Source organism: Oncorhynchus masou, chromosome 18, assembly GCF_036934945.1.
Source record: "Oncorhynchus masou masou isolate Uvic2021 chromosome 18, UVic_Omas_1.1, whole genome shotgun sequence".
In the NCBI taxonomy this organism is placed as follows: Eukaryota; Metazoa; Chordata; class Actinopteri; order Salmoniformes; family Salmonidae; genus Oncorhynchus; species Oncorhynchus masou.
The window spans coordinates 11717038-11736082 of NC_088229.1; the positions used below are offsets into that span (position 1 = coordinate 11717038).

The 19045-nt window shown below is 46.8% G+C and overlaps 1 pseudogene; it reads left to right on the forward strand.

The window, feature by feature from the left end:
• Nucleotides 1–15130, forward strand: part of LOC135503962 (copine-9-like) — an 80576-nt pseudogene extending 65446 nt beyond the window's left edge.
• The last annotated feature ends 3915 nt before the right edge of the window (nucleotides 15131–19045 follow it).

The following is a 19045-nucleotide window of genomic DNA, read 5'->3' on the forward strand; positions in this document are numbered from 1 at the left end:
GAGTAAAACACCTCTAGTATCATGTGCCAGATTAGAGTAAAACACTTCTTGTATCATGAATCAGATTACCGGTAGAGTAAAACTTCTCTAGTATCATATATCAGATTCGAGTAAAACACTTCTAGTATCATGTATCAGATTAGAGTAAAACACTTCTAGTATCATGTATCAGATTAGAGTAAAACACTTATTGTATCACGTATCCGATTCTAGTAAAACACTTCAGAGAGCAGGCCTCTCTAATCGACCTGGCCCGGGTATCCTGGAAGGATATTTATCCTGGAATGATACCTCATTCCGTCAGTAGAAGATGCCTGGTTAATCTTCAAAAGTGCTTTCCTCACAATCTTAAATAAGTAGAACCAGGAACAGATATAGCCCGTGGTTCACTCCAGACCTGACTGCCCTTGGCCAGCACAAAAACATCCTGTGGTGTACGGCATTAGCATCAAATAGCCCCCGCAATATGCAACTTTTCAGGGAAGTTAGGAACCAGCATACACAGGCAGTTAGGAAAGCAAAGGCTAGCTTTTTCAAACAGAAATTTGCATCCTGCAGCACAAACTGCCAAAGGTTCTGGGACTGTAAAGTCCATGGAGAATAAGAGCACCTCCTCCCAGCTGCCCATGGCACTGAGGCTAGGAAACACTGTCCCCACAAATAAATCCACAATAATTGAGAATTTCAATAAGCATTTTTCTATGGCTAGCCATGCTTTCCACCTGGCCACCCTTACCCTGTTCAACAGCCCTGCACACCCCACAGCAACTTGCCCAAGCCTCCCCCATTTCTCCTTCACCCAAATCCAGATAGCTGATGTTCTGAAAGAGCTGCAAAATCTGGACCCCTACAAATCAGCAAGGGCTAGACAATCTGGACACTCTCTTTTCTAAAAATTATCAGCCGAAATTGTTGAAACCCCTATTCACTAGCCTGTTCAACCTCTCTTCCGCATCGTCTGAGATCCCCAAAGATTGGAAAGCTGCCACGGTCATCCCCCTCTTCAAAGGGGGAGACACTCTAGACCCAAACTGCTACAGACCTATAATCTATCCTACCCTGCCTTTCTAAGGTCTTCGAAAGCCAAGTTAACAAACAGATCACCGACCATTTCGAATCCCACAGTACCTTCTCCACTATGTAATCTAGTTTCTGAGCAGGTCATAGGTGTACCTCAGCCATGCTCAAGGTTCTAAATGATACCATTATCGCCATCAGTAAGAGACAATACTGTGCAGCTGTATTCATTGACCTGGCCAAGGCTTTTGACTCTGTCAATCACCACATTCTTATCAGCAGACTAAACATCCTTGGTTTCTCAAATGACTGCCTCGCCTGGTTTACCAACTACTTCTCTGATAGAGTTCAGTGTGTCAAATCGGAGGGCCGTTGTCCGGATCTCTGGCAGTCTCTATGGGGGTGCCACAGGGTTCAATTCTCGAGCCGACTCTCTTCTCTGTATACATCAATGATGTCGATCTTGCTGCTGGTGATTCTCTGATCCACCTCTAAGCAGGTGACACCATTCTGTATACTTCTGGCCCCTCTTTTAACTAACCTCCAGACGAGCTTCAATGCCATACAACTATCCTTCCGTGGCCTCCAACTGCTCTTAAATGCAAGGAACACCAGCTCCGTCGCGGACCACAATGTCTTGCTCCCAGACAAACTAAACCACTTCTTTGCTCGCTTTGAGGACTATACAGTGCCACTGACACGACCCGCTACGAAAACCTGCGGGCTCTCCTTCACTGCAGCCAACGTGAGTAAAACATTTAAATGTGTTAACCCTCTCAAGGCTGCTGGCCCAGACGGCATCCCCAGCCGTGTCCTCATAGCGCAGACCAGCTGGCTGGTGTGTTTACGGACATATTCAATCAATCCCTATCCCAGTCTGCTGTTCCCACATGCTTCAAGAGGGCCACCATTGTTCCTGTTCCCAAGAAAACGAAGGTAACTGAGCTAAATGACTATCTATAGCATTTATTTCCGTTATCATGAAGTGCTTTGAGAGTCTAGTCAAGGACCATATCACCTCCACCCTACCTGACACCCTAGACCCACTCCAATTTGCTTCCAGCCCCAATAGGTCCACAGACAACGCAAAAGCAATCACACTGCACACTGCTCTAACCCATCTGGACAAGAGGAATACCTATGTAAGAATGCTGTTCATCGACTACAGCTCAGCATTTAACACCATAGTACCCTCCAAACTCGTCATTAAGCTTGAGACCCTGGGTCTCGACCCCGCCCTGTACAACTGGGTCCTGGACTTCCTGACAACAACATCTCCACCCCGCTGATCCTCAACACTGATGCCCCACAAGGGTGCGTTCTCAGCCCTCTCCTGTACTCCCTGTTCATCCATGACTGCGTGGCCATGCATGCCCTCAACTCAATCATCAAGTATGCAGACGACACTACTGTGGTAGGCTTGATTACCAACAACGACAAGACGGCCTACAGGGAAGAGGTGAGGGCCCATGGAGTGTGGTGTCAGGAAAATAACTTCACACTCAATGTCAACAAAACAAAGGAGATGATTGTGGACTTCAGGAAACAGCAGAGGGAGCAGCCCCATATCCACATCGACGGTACAGTAGTGGAGAACGTGGAAAGTTTGAAGTTCCTCAGCGTACACATCACAGACAAACTGAAATGGTCCACCCACACAGATAGCGTAGTGAAGAAGGCGCAGCAGCGCCTCTTCAACCTCAGGAGGCTGAAGAAATTTGACTTGTCACCAAAAACGCTCACAAACTTTAATAGATGCACAATCGAGAGCATCCTGTCGGGCTGTATCACCTCCTGGTATGGCAACTGACACCTACACCTACACTACCCGATGTCACAGGAAGGCCAAAAAGATCATCAAGGACAACAACCACCTGAGCCACTGCCTGTTCACCCCGCTATCATCCAGATGGCAAGGTCAGTACAGGTGCATCAAGGCAGGGACCAAGAGACAAAAGCTGTTTTTCAATCTCAAGGCCATCAGACTGTTAAACAGCCGTCACTAACATTGAGTGGCTGCTGCCAACATACTGACTCTTCTCTAGCCACTTTAATAATAAAAAAATGTATGTAATAAATGTATCACTAGCCACTATAAACAATGCCACTTTATAATGTTTGCATATACCCATCTCATATGTATATACTGTACTCTATAACATCTACTGCATCTTGCCTATGCCGTTCGGCCATCACTCATTCATATATTTTTATGTGCATATTCGTATTCATTCCTTTACACTTGTGTGTGTGTGTATAAGGTAATTGTTGTGAAATTGTTAGGTTAGATTACTTGTTAGATATTACTGCATGGTCGGCACTAGAAGCACAAGCATTTCACTACACTCGCATTAATATCTGCTAACCATGTGTATGTGACAAATAAGATTTTATTTGATATCAGATGAGAGTAAAACACCTCCAGTATCATGTATCAGATTAGAGTAAAACACGTATTGTATCATGTATCAGATTAGAGTAAAACACCTCTAGTTATCATGAATCAGATTAGAGTAAAACACTTCTAGTATCAAATATCAGATCCTCATACTGTACTTCTCCTATTAGCACCTTTAATACACCTATAGTTGTGTGTGTGTGTGTGTGTGTGTGTGTGTGTGTGTGTGTGTGTGTGTGTGTGTGTGTGTGTGTGTGTGTGTGTGGTGGGGGGGTGAGCCGGGTGTGTGTGTTAATGTGTGTAGTTGTGAGTGTTAGTGTGTGTATGTGAGAGTGTGTGCTATAATCTATGTTTCATGTGTGGGAGAGGCAGGAAAAGGAGGCAGGGAAGGAAAGTGGGAGGAAATGCCAGAGAGAACACTGTCTCAGGGCCATATTCAATCAAATTGGCTACTCGGTTTCAGGATAAGAGTGGCGTTTTAAAGGGATGGGGCTGATTGTGCTGCCAATCATGCCCTTGTTTGGCCTAAGAGCCACAGCTGGTTTCAATCACGGGCTGGGAAGGTGCTGGAATGTGTCTGGCAGGGTGCAGAGAGGTTTTTGGCCATTGCAGCGCACAGTGAAGTATATGGAGAGAAAAAAGAATGATGAAAAAACAAATAGAGAGAGAGACTGGCAGACAAATATAAGTTACTCTGTACATTTCCATTGTTTGGCTTTAAATACTTTCTCTCCACTTAAATGTTTACGTAAAATAAATTATTTCTCAGATAATTCAGATTCAGAAGAAAAGGACATTGTGACAATGTATACTGAACAAAAATCTAAATGCCACATGTAAAGTGCTGGTCCCATGTTTCATGAGCCCGAAATAAAAGATCCCGAAAATGTTCCACATACAAAAAGCTTACTTCTCTCGAAATGTGTGCACAAATTTGTTTACATCCCTATTAGTGAGCGTTTCTCCATTGCCAAGATAATTCATCCAACTGACAGGTGTGGAATATCAAGAACCAGATTAAACAGCATGATCATTACACAGGTGCACCTTGTGCTGGGGACAATAAACGGACACTCTAAAGTGCGTCACACAACACAAAGCCACAGATGTCTCATGCTTTGAGGCAGCGTGCAATTAGCATGCTGACTGCAGGAATGTCCACCAGAGCTGTTGCCATAGAATTGAATGTTAATTTCTCTATCATAAATTGCCTCCAATTTAATTTTATTTATTTAAAAAAAAATGTACCTCTTCTTCTCCCCAATTCCGTGGTATCCAATTGGTAGTTACAGTCTTGTCTCATTGCTACAACTACTGTACGGACTCGGGAGAGGCGAAGGTCAAGAGCCGTGCGTCCTCCGAAACACAACCCAACCAAGGACATCCCTGCCAGCCAAACCCCGATGATGCTGGGCCAATTGTGCGCTGCCCCATGGGTCCCCCGGTCGCGGTCGGCTGCGACGGAACCTGGACTCAAACCCAGAATCTCTAGTGGCACAACTAGCGCAGCGATGCAGTGCCTTAGACCACTGTGCCACTCAGGAGGCCCCTCCAATGTCATTTTAGAGAATTTGGCAGTACGTCCAACCGGTGAGCGGTTTGCTGATGTTAACATTGTGAACAGATTGCCCCATGGTGGCGGTGGGGTTATGGTGTAGGCAGGCATAAGCTATGGACAACAAACACAATTGCATCTTATCGATGGCAATTTGAATGCACAAAAATACCATGATGAGATCCTGATGCCCAATATGAGGGTATATGTTACCATGTGGCGTTTATTTTTGTTCAGTGTACATTGTCACAATGTCTTTTTCTTCTGAAACTGAGAAATAATTTATTTTAGGTAAACGTTTAAGATTAGGCCCTAATGCATTTATTTCAATTGACTGATTTCCTCATATGAACATTAACCCAGTAAAATCTTTGAAATTATTGTATGTTGCGTTTATATTTTTGTTCGGTGTATATACTGTAAGTGAATGTCTCAAGGTCACCCCTGAAGGTGTCTGTCTGTCGGATCAGATATCTTCACCACCAGCAGTAAGCGTGCCCAGACATTGTCTCAATGCAGCTGTGAGAGCGCTCAGCTCGCTGAGAGAGGACCTTAGTGAGGACAGGGTGTGGCGCAGGGGCCAAACCTCATCGCCTCGGTGACAGCTGGCCACACGCGCTCAGCAGCCGGCTCATCTCCCAGCCTTGCGGGGGACTCCCAGCATCCTCTCACTTCCTCCTGAGGAGCCTCTCCTATCACAGGCTCTGTTCCGCTGGCTGCTGTTGTCAAGCCAACAGCTTTCTGTCTCTCTGACCTGCAGAATTACTTCCCAAACAACAACAACAACAACCAGCACAGGAGCTCCGTGAACAGGGCTGGTCGCTCTCCAGTGGCTAGTGGAATATTAACGTCCCATATTAATTATAAATAGAACCTTATTTATTATTTACAATTTTTTTGTGGCAGGCACTTGACTTTTTATTGTTATTACCACAATGCACATTTAGATCTTACTTATCCTGAGCCTTGTCTTTGAAAGGAGTGGATGTGTAAAAAGTGGGTTGATGGTTGAGGTTTGGATCAACGGTGAAACAATTAACCATGGCGTTATTGATAACTGAATGTCTTGAAGTACGTAAAGGCTGACATGGTGACATGCATCTCTTCCTGTTCCTTGCAGAGTGGTGACAATGAAAACCCTAACTGTGTGGGTATAGAGGGAGTGCTGGAGGCGTACTTCCAGAGCCTCAGGACGGTCCAACTCTACGGACCCACCAACTTCTCTCCAGTCATCAACCAGGTGGCACGGTAAGGAGATTACAATGGGCTAGACCTCTGGTGACCTCTGACCCACTATATATGTTCATTATGATCTCAGGAGACAATACAGAACACTGCTGCCTAATGGTTCACATAGCAGCACATTCATACATACTAGAGTGGAAACACACATCCCCTGGAGTTGCAAGGCTAAACTATGTACTTGAAGCTGTGTTCTCTGCCAGACTTTTTCACCCCTAGGCAACAATGCTCTCCCTTTCTGACTAGCAGACTGATGTTTTCCCCTCTCTTGCAAGACTGCTGCTCTCCCTCTAGCAGACTGCTGCTCTCTCACTCTCCCTCTAGCAGACTGCTGCTCTCACTCTCCCTCTAGCAGACTGCTGCTCTCACTCTCCCTCTAGCAGACTGCTGCTCTCACTCTCCCCCTAGCAGACTGCTGCTCTCACTCTCCCTCTAGCAGACTGCTACTCTCACTCTCACTCTCCCTCTAGCAGACTGCTGCTCTCCCTCTCCCTCTAGCAGACTGCTGCTCTCACTCTCCCTCTAGCAGACTGCTGCTCTCACTCTCCCTCTAGCAGACTGCTGCTCTCACTCTCCCTCTAGCAGACTGCTGCTCTCACTCTCCCTCTAGCAGACTGCTGCTCTCACTCTCCCTCTAGCAGACTGCTGCTCTCACTCTCCCTCTAGCAGACTGCTGCTCTCACTCTCCCTCTAGCAGACTGCTGCTCTCACTCTCCCTCTAGCAGACTGCTGCTCTCACTCTCCCTCTAGCAGACTGCTGCTCTCACTCTCCCTCTAGCAGACTGCTCTCACTCTCCTCTAGCAGACTGCTGCTCTCACTCTCCCTCTAGCAGACTGCTGCTCTCACTCTCCCTAGCAGACTGCTGCTCTCCACTCTAGCAGACTGCTGCTCTCCCTCTAGCAGACTGCTGCTCACTCTCCCTCTAGCAGACTGCTGCTCTCACTCTCCCTCTAGCAGACTGCTGCTCTCACTCTCCCTCTAGCAGACTGCTGCTCTCACTCTCCCTCTAGCAGACTGCTGCTCACTCTCCCTCTAGCAGACTGCTGCTCTCACCTCTCTCACTCTCCCTCTAGCAGACTGCTGCTCTCCCTCTAGCAGACTGCTGCTCTCCCTCTAGCAGACTGCTGCTCTCCCTCTCCCTCTAGCAGACTGCTGCTCTCACTCTCCCTCTAGCAGACTGCTGCTCTCACTCTCCCTCTAGCAGACTGCTGCTCTCACTCTCCCTCTAGCAGACTGCTGCTCTCACTCTCCCTCTAGCAGACTGCTGCTCTCCCTCTAGCAGACTGCTGCTCTCCCTCTAGCAGACTGCTGCTCTCACTCTCCCTCTAGCAGACTGCTGCTCTCACTCTCCCTCTAGCAGACTGCTGCTCTCCTCCCTCTAGCAGACTGCTGCTCTCTCCCTCTAGCAGACTGCTGCTCTCCCTCTAGCAGACTGCTGCTCTCAGACTGCTGCTCCCTCTAGCAGACTGCTGCTCTCACTCTCCCTCTAGCAGACTGCTGCTCTCACTCTCCCTCTAGCAGACTGCTGCTCTCCTCTAGCAGACTGCTGCTCTCACTCTCCCTCTAGCAGACTGCTGCTCTCACTCTCCCTCTAGCAGACTGCTGCTCTCACTCTCCCTCTAGCAGACTGCTGCTCACTCTCCCTCTAGCAGACTGCTGCTCTCACTCTCCTCTAGCAGACTGCTGCTCTCACTCTTCCTCAGCAGACTGCTATCACTCTCCTCTAGCAGACTGCTGCTCTCACTCTCAGACTCTCCTCACTCTCCCTCTAGCAGACTGCTGCTCTCACTCTCCCTCTAGCAGACTGCTGCTCACTCTCCCTCTAGCAGACTGCTGCTCTCACTCTCCCTCTAGCAGACTGCTAGCAGACTGCTGCTCTCACTCTCCCTCTAGCAGACTGCTGCTCTCCCTCTAGCAGACTGCTGCTCTCCTCCCTCTAGCAGACTGCTGCTCCCTCTAGCAGACTGCTGCTCTCCCTCCCTCTAGCAGACTGCTGCTCTCACTCTCCCTCTAGCAGACTGCTGCTCTCCCTCTAGCAGACTGCTGCTCTCCCTCTCCCTCTAGCAGACTGCTGCTCTCACTCTCCCTCTAGCAGACTGCTGCTCTCACTCTCCCTCTAGCAGACTGCTGCTCTCACTCTCCCTCTAGCAGACTGCTGCTCTCCCTCTAGCAGACTGCTGCTCTCACTCTCCCTCTAGCAGACTGCTGCTCTCACTCTCCCTCTAGCAGACTGCTGCTCTCACTCTCCCTCTAGCAGACTGCTGCTCTCACTCTCCCTCTAGCAGACTGCTGCTCTCACTCTCCCCTAGCAGACTGCTGCTCTCACTCCCTCTAGCAGACTGCTGCTAGCAGACTGCTGCTCTCACTCTCCCTCTAGCAGACTGACTGCTGCTCTCACTCTCCCTCTAGCAGACTGCTGCTATCACTCTCCTCTAGCAGACTGCTGCTCACTCTCCCTCTAGCAGACTGCTGCTCTCACTCTCCCTCTAGCAGACTGCTGCTCTCACTCTCCCTCTAGCAGACTGCTGCTCTCCTCTAGCAGACTGCTGCTCTCCCTCTAGCAGACTGCTGCTCCCTCTAGCAGACTGCTGCTCTCCCTCTAGCAGACTGCTGCTCTCCCTCTAGCAGACTGCTGCTCTCACTCTCCCTCTAGCAGACTGCTGACTAGCAGACTGCTGCTAGCAGACTGCTGCTCTCACTCTCCCTCTAGCAGACTGCTGCTCTCACTCTCCCTCTAGCAGACTGCTGCTCTCCCTCTAGCAGACTGCTGCTCTCCCTCTAGCAGACTGCTGCTCTCCCTCTCCCTCTAGCAGACTGCTGCTATCACTCTCCCTCTAGCAGACTGCTGCTCTCACTCTCCCTCTAGCAGACTGCTGCTCTCCCTCTAGCAGACTGCTGCTCTCCCTCTCCCTCTTGCAGACTGCTGCTCTCACTCTCCCTGTAGCAGACTGCTGCTCTCACTCTCCCTCTAGCAGACTGCTGCTCTCACTCTCCCTCTAGCAGACTGCTGCTCTCACTCTCCCTCTAGCAGACTGCTGCTCTCACTCTCCCTCTAGCAGACTGCTGCTCTCACTCTCCCTCTTGCAGACTGCTGCTCTCACTCTCCCTCAAGCAGACTGCTGCTCTCACTCTCCCTCTAGCAGACTGCTGCTCTCACTCTCCCTCTAGCAGACTGCTGCTCTCACTCTCCCTCTAGCAGACTGCTGCTCTAGCAGACTCTCCCTCTAGCAGACTGCTGCTATCACTCTCCCTCTAGCAGACTGCTGCTCTCACTCTCCCTCTAGCAGACTGCTGCTCTCACTCTCCCTCTAGCAGACTGCTGCTCTCACTCTCCCTCTAGCAGACTGCTGCTCTCACTCTCCCTCTAGCAGACTGCTGCCCTCTAGCAGACTGCTGCTCTCACTCTCCCTCTAGCAGACTGCTCACTCTCCCTCTAGCAGACTGCTCCCTCCCTCTAGCAGACTGCTGCTCTCCCTCTAGCAGACTGCTGCTCTCACTCTCCCTCTAGCAGACTGCTGCTCTCACTCTCCCTCTAGCAGACTGCTGCTCTCACTCTCCCTCTAGCAGACTGCTGCTCTCCCTCTAGCAGACTGCTGCTCTCCCTCTAGCAGACTGCTGCTCTCCCTCTAGCAGACTGCTGCTCTCACTCTCCCTCTAGCAGACTGCTGCTCTCACTCTCCCTCTAGCAGACTGCTGCTATCACTCTCCCTCTAGCAGACTGCTGCTCTCACTCTAGCAGACTGCTGCTCTCACTCTAGCAGACTGCTGCTCTCACTCTCCCTCTTGCAGACTGCTGCTCTCACTCTCCCTCTAGCAGACTGCTGCTCTCACTCTCCCTCTAGCAGACTGCTGCTCTCACTCTCCCTCTTGCAGACTGCTGCTCTCACTCTCCCTCTAGCAGACTGCTGCTCTCCCTCTAGCAGACTGCTGCTCTCCCTCTAGCAGACTGCTGCTCTCACTCTCCCTCTAGCAGACTGCTGCTCTCACTCTCCCTCTAGCAGACTGCTGCTCTCACTCTCCCTCTTGCAGACTGCTGCACCAAAAATACAATGTGGAGGTGTCTGGAGAAATGTTTCAAGAATGTGTATTTCAGACTAGTGATGTTATTCTGTAGCTTCTGCTCAGAGTAGTCTTCTTGTGTGCTGAGAGCATTTGATTCCTCAAGTGTCATTAAGAAGTTTCTGGTAGTTCTGAAACAGGGAGGCAGGGAGTAATTTTATGGGATCTTTTTGGGGGAATAGACAAAACAACTGGTTTAGACATTTTGGTGCTTCTCAATTCGTGTAAGCAGTCATTTCAAGAGAGCTCTGGCTAAGATCAATTTTTAAAATTGCATTCAGGTTACTGACCATGTGATGGGAAATTGAAGACGACATGGCATTGGAAGGCCATTCTAGCAGATGTGTAAATATACCAGAATAATTACAATGAACCTTTTAGTCATTTGGCAGACTTACCAGAGTAACTTACAGCTAGTGCATTCATCTTAAAGGGGCAATCAGCAGTTGCTAAATCCATTTTTGGACTTAGAAATGAATGGTTCTGAACAGTCATTCTGAAAATATATTTTTCTCATGGCTAACTACCAGGACATTTGTAAAGGCCGACTGAAAGGGTGGGGAGCTTACATTCATCACGCCTTGACTGACAGCTCTTTGAAACGCCTATGTCAAGCAACTTGGATGCATTGAGCAGTGTTGCAGTCAAATCATCTCAAGCTAATTTGGTGAAACACAAAGCAAATCAAACATTGACATTTGCGTCAGTGATATCATTTTTTATACAAGACGACACTTATTTAAATTAAATTAGATAAGAGAATATCATGTTACCGTTGGTGTATTAAAATGAGAGGTAAGGTGATGTCACCTAGTCCCCTTAATAATTAATCCAAGTGTTTGACATGGGGGAGGTAACCTGACTTGATCAATGTACAGTGGGGAGAACAAGTATTTGATACACTGCCGATTTTGCAGGTTTTCCTACTTACAAAGCATGTAGAGGTCTGTAATTTTTATCATAGGTACACTTCAACTGTGAGAGACGGAATCTAAAACAAAAATCCAGAAAATCACATTGAATGATTTTTAAGTAATTAATTTTCATTTTATTGCATGACATAAGTATTTGATCACCTACCAACCAGTAAGAATTCCGGCTCTCACAGACCTGTTAGTTTTTTTTAGCTGTTTCACTTCTGTCCGTGATTGGGAGTCCCATAGGGCGGCCCGTAATTGGCCCAGCGTTGTCCAGGTTTAGCTGGGTTAGGCAGTCATTGTAAATAAGAATTTGTTGTTAACTGACTTGCCTAGTTAAATAAAGGTTCAATAAGAAAGGCAAGGGGTTTGTTTTTTAATTATTCTGTGTGCTGTAATAACCAGCCCTGTGTCACAGCCCCTGTGTCTCATCCCTAGACCCTCACAGCACACTGCTACCTGGCTCTTAGATATGTCAGAGCACTGTAAAGCCCTCATTCAGCCAAGGTCTCAGACAAGGATCCATGCTACACTCAGTTAAGTGGAACACCTTAATTCCATGTTTATTAGGGGTGAATTTAGCCTAAACCAGGTGAAGGAAAGTCCAGGGAGGACTTTGTCGATAGCCTACAGACAAACAGCTGTGACACACGTCTTGGAGCTTGTCTAACATAATAACAGATTGGACCTGAAATGTATCTAGTCTCTCTGTTGTTCATTTTGTTTCTTGCAGTGCCTGTGGCTCTGTTGATGAAAATTGTGACATTTTTCTCTTGTATTTTTTTATATATATATATATATTTTTTTAGGGGGGGGGGTCGATCCTCTCATTCTGAGATGAGAAGTGACTGCTGGGTAATGACAGAGGTCAAAGGGTCAAGGCTCACTGGAAAACGGTCCTGCGTTTAGTCTCTAGTGAGAGGCTGTAAACATTTGCCATGACATAAATTGATGTTAACACACATACTCTCAATCCCATTTAGGCACACAGTCCTCCCTGAGTTTGAACTCTCCAGTGTGTGCGTGCGTGTTCCCCTCAGGTCTGCGCAGGATGTGACGGATGGCTCTCAGTATTTTGTGTTGTTGATGATCACAGACGGAGTTATCTCTGACATGCTGCAGACCAAGGAGGCTGTAGTCAATGTGAGTACAGTACAGTTCATCTTATCTGCGGACAGTGCATTGTTCTGAGTTGCGGCTGTCTGCAAACCAAGCATAGCCTACTACTGTCTGTCTGTAACTCCTAGTTCTTTCTCTCCCTACAGGCAGCTGCTCTCCCCATGTCCATCATCATCATCGGGGTCGGACCTGCAGAGTTTGACGGTGAGCATGGCGCCCCTAGAGGTAGAACAGAGGAGCAAACTCTCCTGTCAGCTGTTATTGGACTACTTATAAGGAGCTTTTCTCCTTTGAGGGTTCCTTTAGAAAATCAGTGTTGCAGAGTCAAGTATCCTGGCCCTCTTCAGATCAATGTCTCCTTAACGAAGGGAGGGAGGGGACTCTCCGTTCCAGCCCACCGAGGCATAATCCTAGTTATCATCTGCGCTCGATTTGGCTAAATGTTCCCCTTGGTTAGGCAATCGAACGCATTGAAGTCAGCCAAGAATTGCTCAGGTCACACGGTCAGACTGCCTGTTAGCAGCACAGGGGAGCCACTCTTCACCAGTAGCTTTGTGAGAAAATGTGTGTCTATGTGTGCTTGTCTGGTTTATTTGTCCGATCCTGTGTGTATCTGGGAATTGTGTGCGGTTATGAATACTTCTTTATGTCAGGGTTGATCTGTCTCAGTATCAGACTCAATGAGATGTTCTGGAAGACTTTTAGAATTACCCTTCTATTCGTTTGACATTTTAGTGTTATCCAGACGCTCTTATCCAGAGCACCTTACAGTAGTGTGTATACATTTTTATATTTGTTCATACTGGTGCTCCATGGGAGTCGAACACACAACCCTGGCGTTATGCTCCACCAACTGAGCCACGCAGTATCAATGGGTCGACGGTCCTTTAACTGGTTAGTCTGATTTTAAATAACTGCTAGCAGCACTTAAGTCCCATTCTAGTATCTGCAGAAGGTTTGACTTGAGCTGTTCCCAGAAGTGCTAGTCTGAAATGTATCTTGTCATGTATCGTGTCAAAATGACTTGTGTTCCCTATCTTTGTTTTTCTATTATTTGCTTGGACCTTACCCCCCTCTCTGTCTAGCCATGGAGGAGCTAGATGGTGATGAGGTCAGAGTGTCCTTCAGGGGGCACTTTGCTGAAAGAGACATTGTGCAGGTAGGTTGTGGCCAGACAACCGAGAAATGTTAAACATTTATGTATGTGCGATAACGTTATATTTGACAGAAGGAAAACCACATGCTGTAGTAGTTCTGATACAGTCATGTATTTATTCACAAGAACCAACAAGTTTATTCTCCCAGACGTTAGGGAGGACTTCCCGTGCTCTACTACAGTGTGTTCTGTCCCTGTCATTGTCCCCCCAACCCCCCTACAGTTTGTTCCTTTCCGGGACTACATGGACCGGTCAGGGAACCAGGTCCTGAGCATGGCCCGGCTGGCTAAGGACGTGCTGGCTGAGATCCCTGAGCAGCTGCTGGGGTTCATGAAGACCAGAGGCATCGAGCCCCGGCCCGGCCTCACCACCTCAGACCTGCCCGACCTCCACAGGCACATCTGACACCACCACTGTAGTGGGACAGCACCTTTCAACCCCCCCTTGGGTCTACACATATTTGATGCTCACACACACACACTTGACATCTCTCTCATCTCTTTTAACCCTATGCCATTGCCATTTCATTGCAAGCCGATGTCGCCTCCCCCTACAACTGCGCATGCTTAGCACAGTTTATATCTACACATAGAATGAATGTATTCATACATTGTGCCATTGAAGACGTAGGGGCGGGTAGATTGAGCACCCAATGCAATAGCCACAAGCACCGTCACTTCTGAAGAGAAGGAAGAAATATAACTGCCTATGCTGTGATGCCATGCTGTACACTTATAATGTTCACAAGCATATGCAGAGGGAGGAGTTTACAGTCTGTGAAAGTTATTGATGTAGAAAATATACTGAACAAAAATATAAACGCAACATGCAACAATTTCAAAGATTTTACTGAGTTACAGTTCAAATAAGGAAATCAGTCAATTGAAATAAATAAATAAATAAAAAATGACAATTAAATCAATTTTAACCCCACTTTGTAACACAACAAAATGTGGAAAAATAATTTCTGAGGGCACTGTATATGCAAAGCAGCTTAGCCATCAACTGGAGAGAACAGGTAAAAAAAACTTTTCAGACAATGATCATTGCTGATTTCTTGATTTGGTAAACAAACTTCACATATTGCTTTCAGGCCACACCCCTCCACACAAAGTCTTCTTCAATTACTGTATCCTCTCCCTCTCTCTGAGTGTCATGTTATAATGCACAATGGCTGTTTTCTGTTGCCTTTCATTTGATTTTCTGAAACTAAATGACTCAAAGAGTGATTTATAAAAACCAAGCACCAAAACACATGAGTGCAGTTGACTGTCTTTGGGGAGGTGAATGAAGTGGTTATCCTGGGCAAACTTTATTATGTGATTGTTTTGTTGATGATTGATCTGAAGCGGGTCTTGTGTCATGAACTAGGGGTCGGTTCAGCAGGACACAGCGTTTTGGAATGTTCGGATAGAAATATGTTATGTAGAACAAGCATACCTTTCCGACTTGTAAAACAAGCAATCATGTTGGCTCTATTCAAGGCATTTCTATCTGAAACGTTTGGCAACTGAACATGTGGCCCTGGAGAGTGTTGACACGGCTGGCATGGGGCCCAGGTCACATGTTCGTTAGCGCCAGTCATTCTCACCCCCCTGTCTATCATACCATCCTGCCCAGCATGGGATGATGCTGGGCGCAGATTACACCCTGCTGGAACAGAAATGCCAGTCTCAGTGCCCTCCTGCAATGAGGGAGAGGGAGACCGAGGAGGTAGGGGGAGGTTGAGGAGAGATAGGGAGGGGAGGTTAAGGGCTGTGACAGTAGGGCTCCAGCGGTTTGGTTGATGTTTTTATTTTTTGTGTGTTTGTCAGAAATGAAAGGAGAAAGAGAGAGGACAGATTTCTTGGATTTCTTGTTGTCATAATACATTGGAGAAATCAGGTTAGCAACCCTGTTGCCACCTGAAGCTCCAGTTCTGATCATAGTTTCTATGGTTCTGATTCTGACATCAAAGCATTTTACAATCAATTATACACTGTCATTAAATCTCCTTTTTGTGACCTCATTAAAAAGCATGTCAGAAAAAACTTGCGGGATACTAGAATCCCCATCTCAAAATGTTCACCAACCTAATATAGCAAAGCATTTTTTTACACCAGTAGGAGTTGACCACCCCCTCACGTTGCCAATGTTGAGATAACACTGTACATCCTACTTTCAATGTTATTTGCACAGTATCAGATGGAATGGAAACGGAGGTAATCACTAAGATACAGCAATAATTCAAGAATGTTTTCAACTAACTGTTCTGTAGAATGGCTCAGCTCTACCACCTTGCGGTCACTGCTAATTGAGGCTCTTCTGAGCTGAGTACAGTATGAGGATGCTACAGACTGACATGATTTCCTGGTAGATGTGTTGAGCTGATAACGCTCCTGTACGGTGAGGTGAGGTTAGGTTGATCCTGGCTCCTGTATGGTGAGGTGAGGTTAGGTTGACCCTGGCTCCTGTATGGTGAGGTGAGGTTAGGTTGACCCTGGCTCCTGTACGGTGAGGTTGGGTTGACCCTGGCTCCTGTATGGTGAGGTGAGGTTAGGTTGACCCTGGCTCCTGTATGGTGAGGTGAGGTTAGGTTGACCCTGGCTCCTGTATGGTGAGGTGAGGTTAGGTTGACCCTGGCTCCTGTATGGTGAGGTGAGGTTAGGTTGACCCTGGCTCCTGTACAGTGAGGTTTGGTTGAGGTGAGGTTAGGTTGGGTTGACCCTGGCTCCTGTACGTTGAGGTTGGGTTGACCTTGGCTCCTGTATGGTGAGGTGAGGTTAGGTTGACCCTGGCTCCTGTATGGTGAGGTGAGGTTAGGTTGACCCTGGCTCCTGTATGGTGAGGTGAGGTTAGGTTGACCCTGGCTCCTGTATGGTGAGGTGAGGTTAGGTTGACCCTGGCTCCTGGACGGTGAGGTGAGGTTGGGTTGACCCTGGCTCCTGTATGGTGAGGTGAGGTTGGGTTGACCCTGGCTCCTGTATGGTGAAGTGAGGTTAGGTTGACCCTGGCTCCTGTATGGTGAGGTGAGGTTAGGTTTACCCTGGCTCCTGTGACAGTGAGGTTTGGCTCCTGATGGTGAGGTTGAGGTTGGGTTGACCCTGGCTCCTGTATGGTGAGGTTGGGTTGACCTTGGCTCCTGTATGGTGAGGTGAGGTTAGGTTGACCCTGGCTCCTGTATGGTGAGTGAGGTTTGGTTGACCCTGGCTCCTGTATGGTGAGGTGAGGTTAGGTTGACCCTGGCTCCTGTATGGTGAGGTGAGGTTAGGTTGACCCTGGCTCCTGTACAGTGAGGTTTGGTTGAGGTGAGGTTAGGTTAGGTTGACCCTGGCTCCTGTATGGTGAGGTGAGGTGAAGTTGATCCTGGCTCCTGTACAGTGAGGTTTGGTTGAGGTGAGGTTAGGTTGGGTTGACCCTGGCTCCTGTACGTTGAGGTTGGGTTGACCCTGGCTCCTGTATGGTGAAGTGAGGTTAGGTTGACCCTGGCTCCTGTACGGTGAGGTGAGGTTGGGTTGACCCTGGCTCCTGTGAGGTGAGGTGAGGTTGGGTTGACCCTGGCTCCTGTACGGTGAGGTGAGGTTGACCCTGGCTTCTGTATGGTGAAGTGAGGTTAGGTTTACCCTGGCTCCTGTGAGGTGAGGTTGACCCTGGCTCCTGTATGGTGAGGTGAGGTTGGGTTGACCCTGGCTCCTGTACGGTGAGGTTGGGTTGACCCTGGCTCCTGTACGGTGAGGTTGGGTTGACCCTGGCTCCTGTATGGTGAGGTGAGGTTGGGTTGACCCTGGCTCCTGTATGGTGAGGTGAGGTTGGGTTGACCCTGGCTCCTGTATGGTGAGGTGAGGTGAGGTTGACCCTGGCTCCTGTACGGTGAGGTTGGGTTGACCCTGGCTCATGCTATACTGGTTAACTGAATATGTGGACTGTTGTGTGGCCTTACAATCCCTTACTTTGCAAAGCCATGTCTTGTCAGTGTGGCCAGGGATGTATGTGTGTGTGCCACAGTTCGTTGTGCGTCTCTTGATCATACCTTGTCTTGTGCAGTGAAGAGGAGAGTTCGCATGCTGTGACTTATACTATACAATCCTTGGTGTTTGATGATGTTTGGTCACTGTCCACTACAGCTGAAAAAATATATATCTTAATATGCATTTCACTTGTGTTACTTAACATTCTCCTTTTGATCAACTTAATTTCCTTCAAACAGAGAATGCTAAATGTTTTACGCCATGGGATTTAGTTAGTGTTTAGAACAACACGTGTGAATAGATAAATTCATGTAAATACTATGTTGTCTCTCTATGCAGATGTATAATGCAATGATTTGAATGTCCATCCATTGTAAATAGGAACATCAAATGAAGAGTTTGTTACAGTACTACGCTAGGAAGTAGAAGGTTACTTTTTCTATCAGGGTGTCTTCACATTTTGATGTGTTATGAAAGTAAACGTAAACCTATAGTAATCCGTTGTTATTTGTGTCAAATGGATTGTGCATTTATCAATTTCCAGTATTTAAAAAAAGGACAGCCAACTCGTGTATTTCAACTAAGGACAGCCAACTCATGTATTTCAACCAAGGACAGCCAACTCATATATTTCAACCAAGGACAGCCAACTCATGTGAATAACATTAGTTTACCATATTGGATAAGATTCAATCATCTTGATTTAATTTGAGCGATTATTACACATTTATAGGCTACAGAAGGTGGGAGGGAACTCTATCAAAAGAGAGCCCGTAGTAATGTAAAATGCTAAATGAATGCACATAAAATAAACCTTTTTGTAAACCTATCATGTCTGTGAGTTGGCGGTCTGGTTAAGATGTTGAAATTCACACAGTATGCATGCCTTGAGATCCATTCCCGTGGTCTTCAGATACCTAAGGCTGGGATTCAAACCGATCTTGGGATTTTAGGCATTGTGGGTTTTTAAAGGCAATGTTCCCACATTCGTAGAGATCCCATTCACAGTAAAGGCTGCGTATGTCGGCTCAATCGGAAATTGCTTTTAAAAGCCACAATGTCTATAACATATGTCTTGGATTGTAATGCCCATAACATATGTCTTGGATTGTAATGCCCATAACATATGTCATTGGATTGTAATGCCCATAACATATGTATTGGATTGTAATGCCCATAACATATGTATTGGATTGTAAATTACCATAACATATGTATTGGATTGTAAATGACCATAACATATGTATTGGATTGTAAATGACCATAACATATGTATTGGATTGTAAATGACCATAACATATGTATTGGATTGTAAATGACCATAACATATGTATTGGATTGTAATGCCCATAACATATGTATTGGATTGTAAAGTCCATAACATATGTATTGGATTGTAAATGACCATAACATATGTATTGGATTGTAAATGACCATAACATATGTATTGGATTGTAAATGACCATAACATATGTCATGGATTGTAATGCCCATAACATATGTATTGGATTGTAAATGTCCATAACATATGTATTGGATTGTAAATGACCATAACATATGTATTGGATTGTAAATGTCCATAACATATGTATTGGATTGTAATGCCCATAACATATGTATTGGATTGTAATGC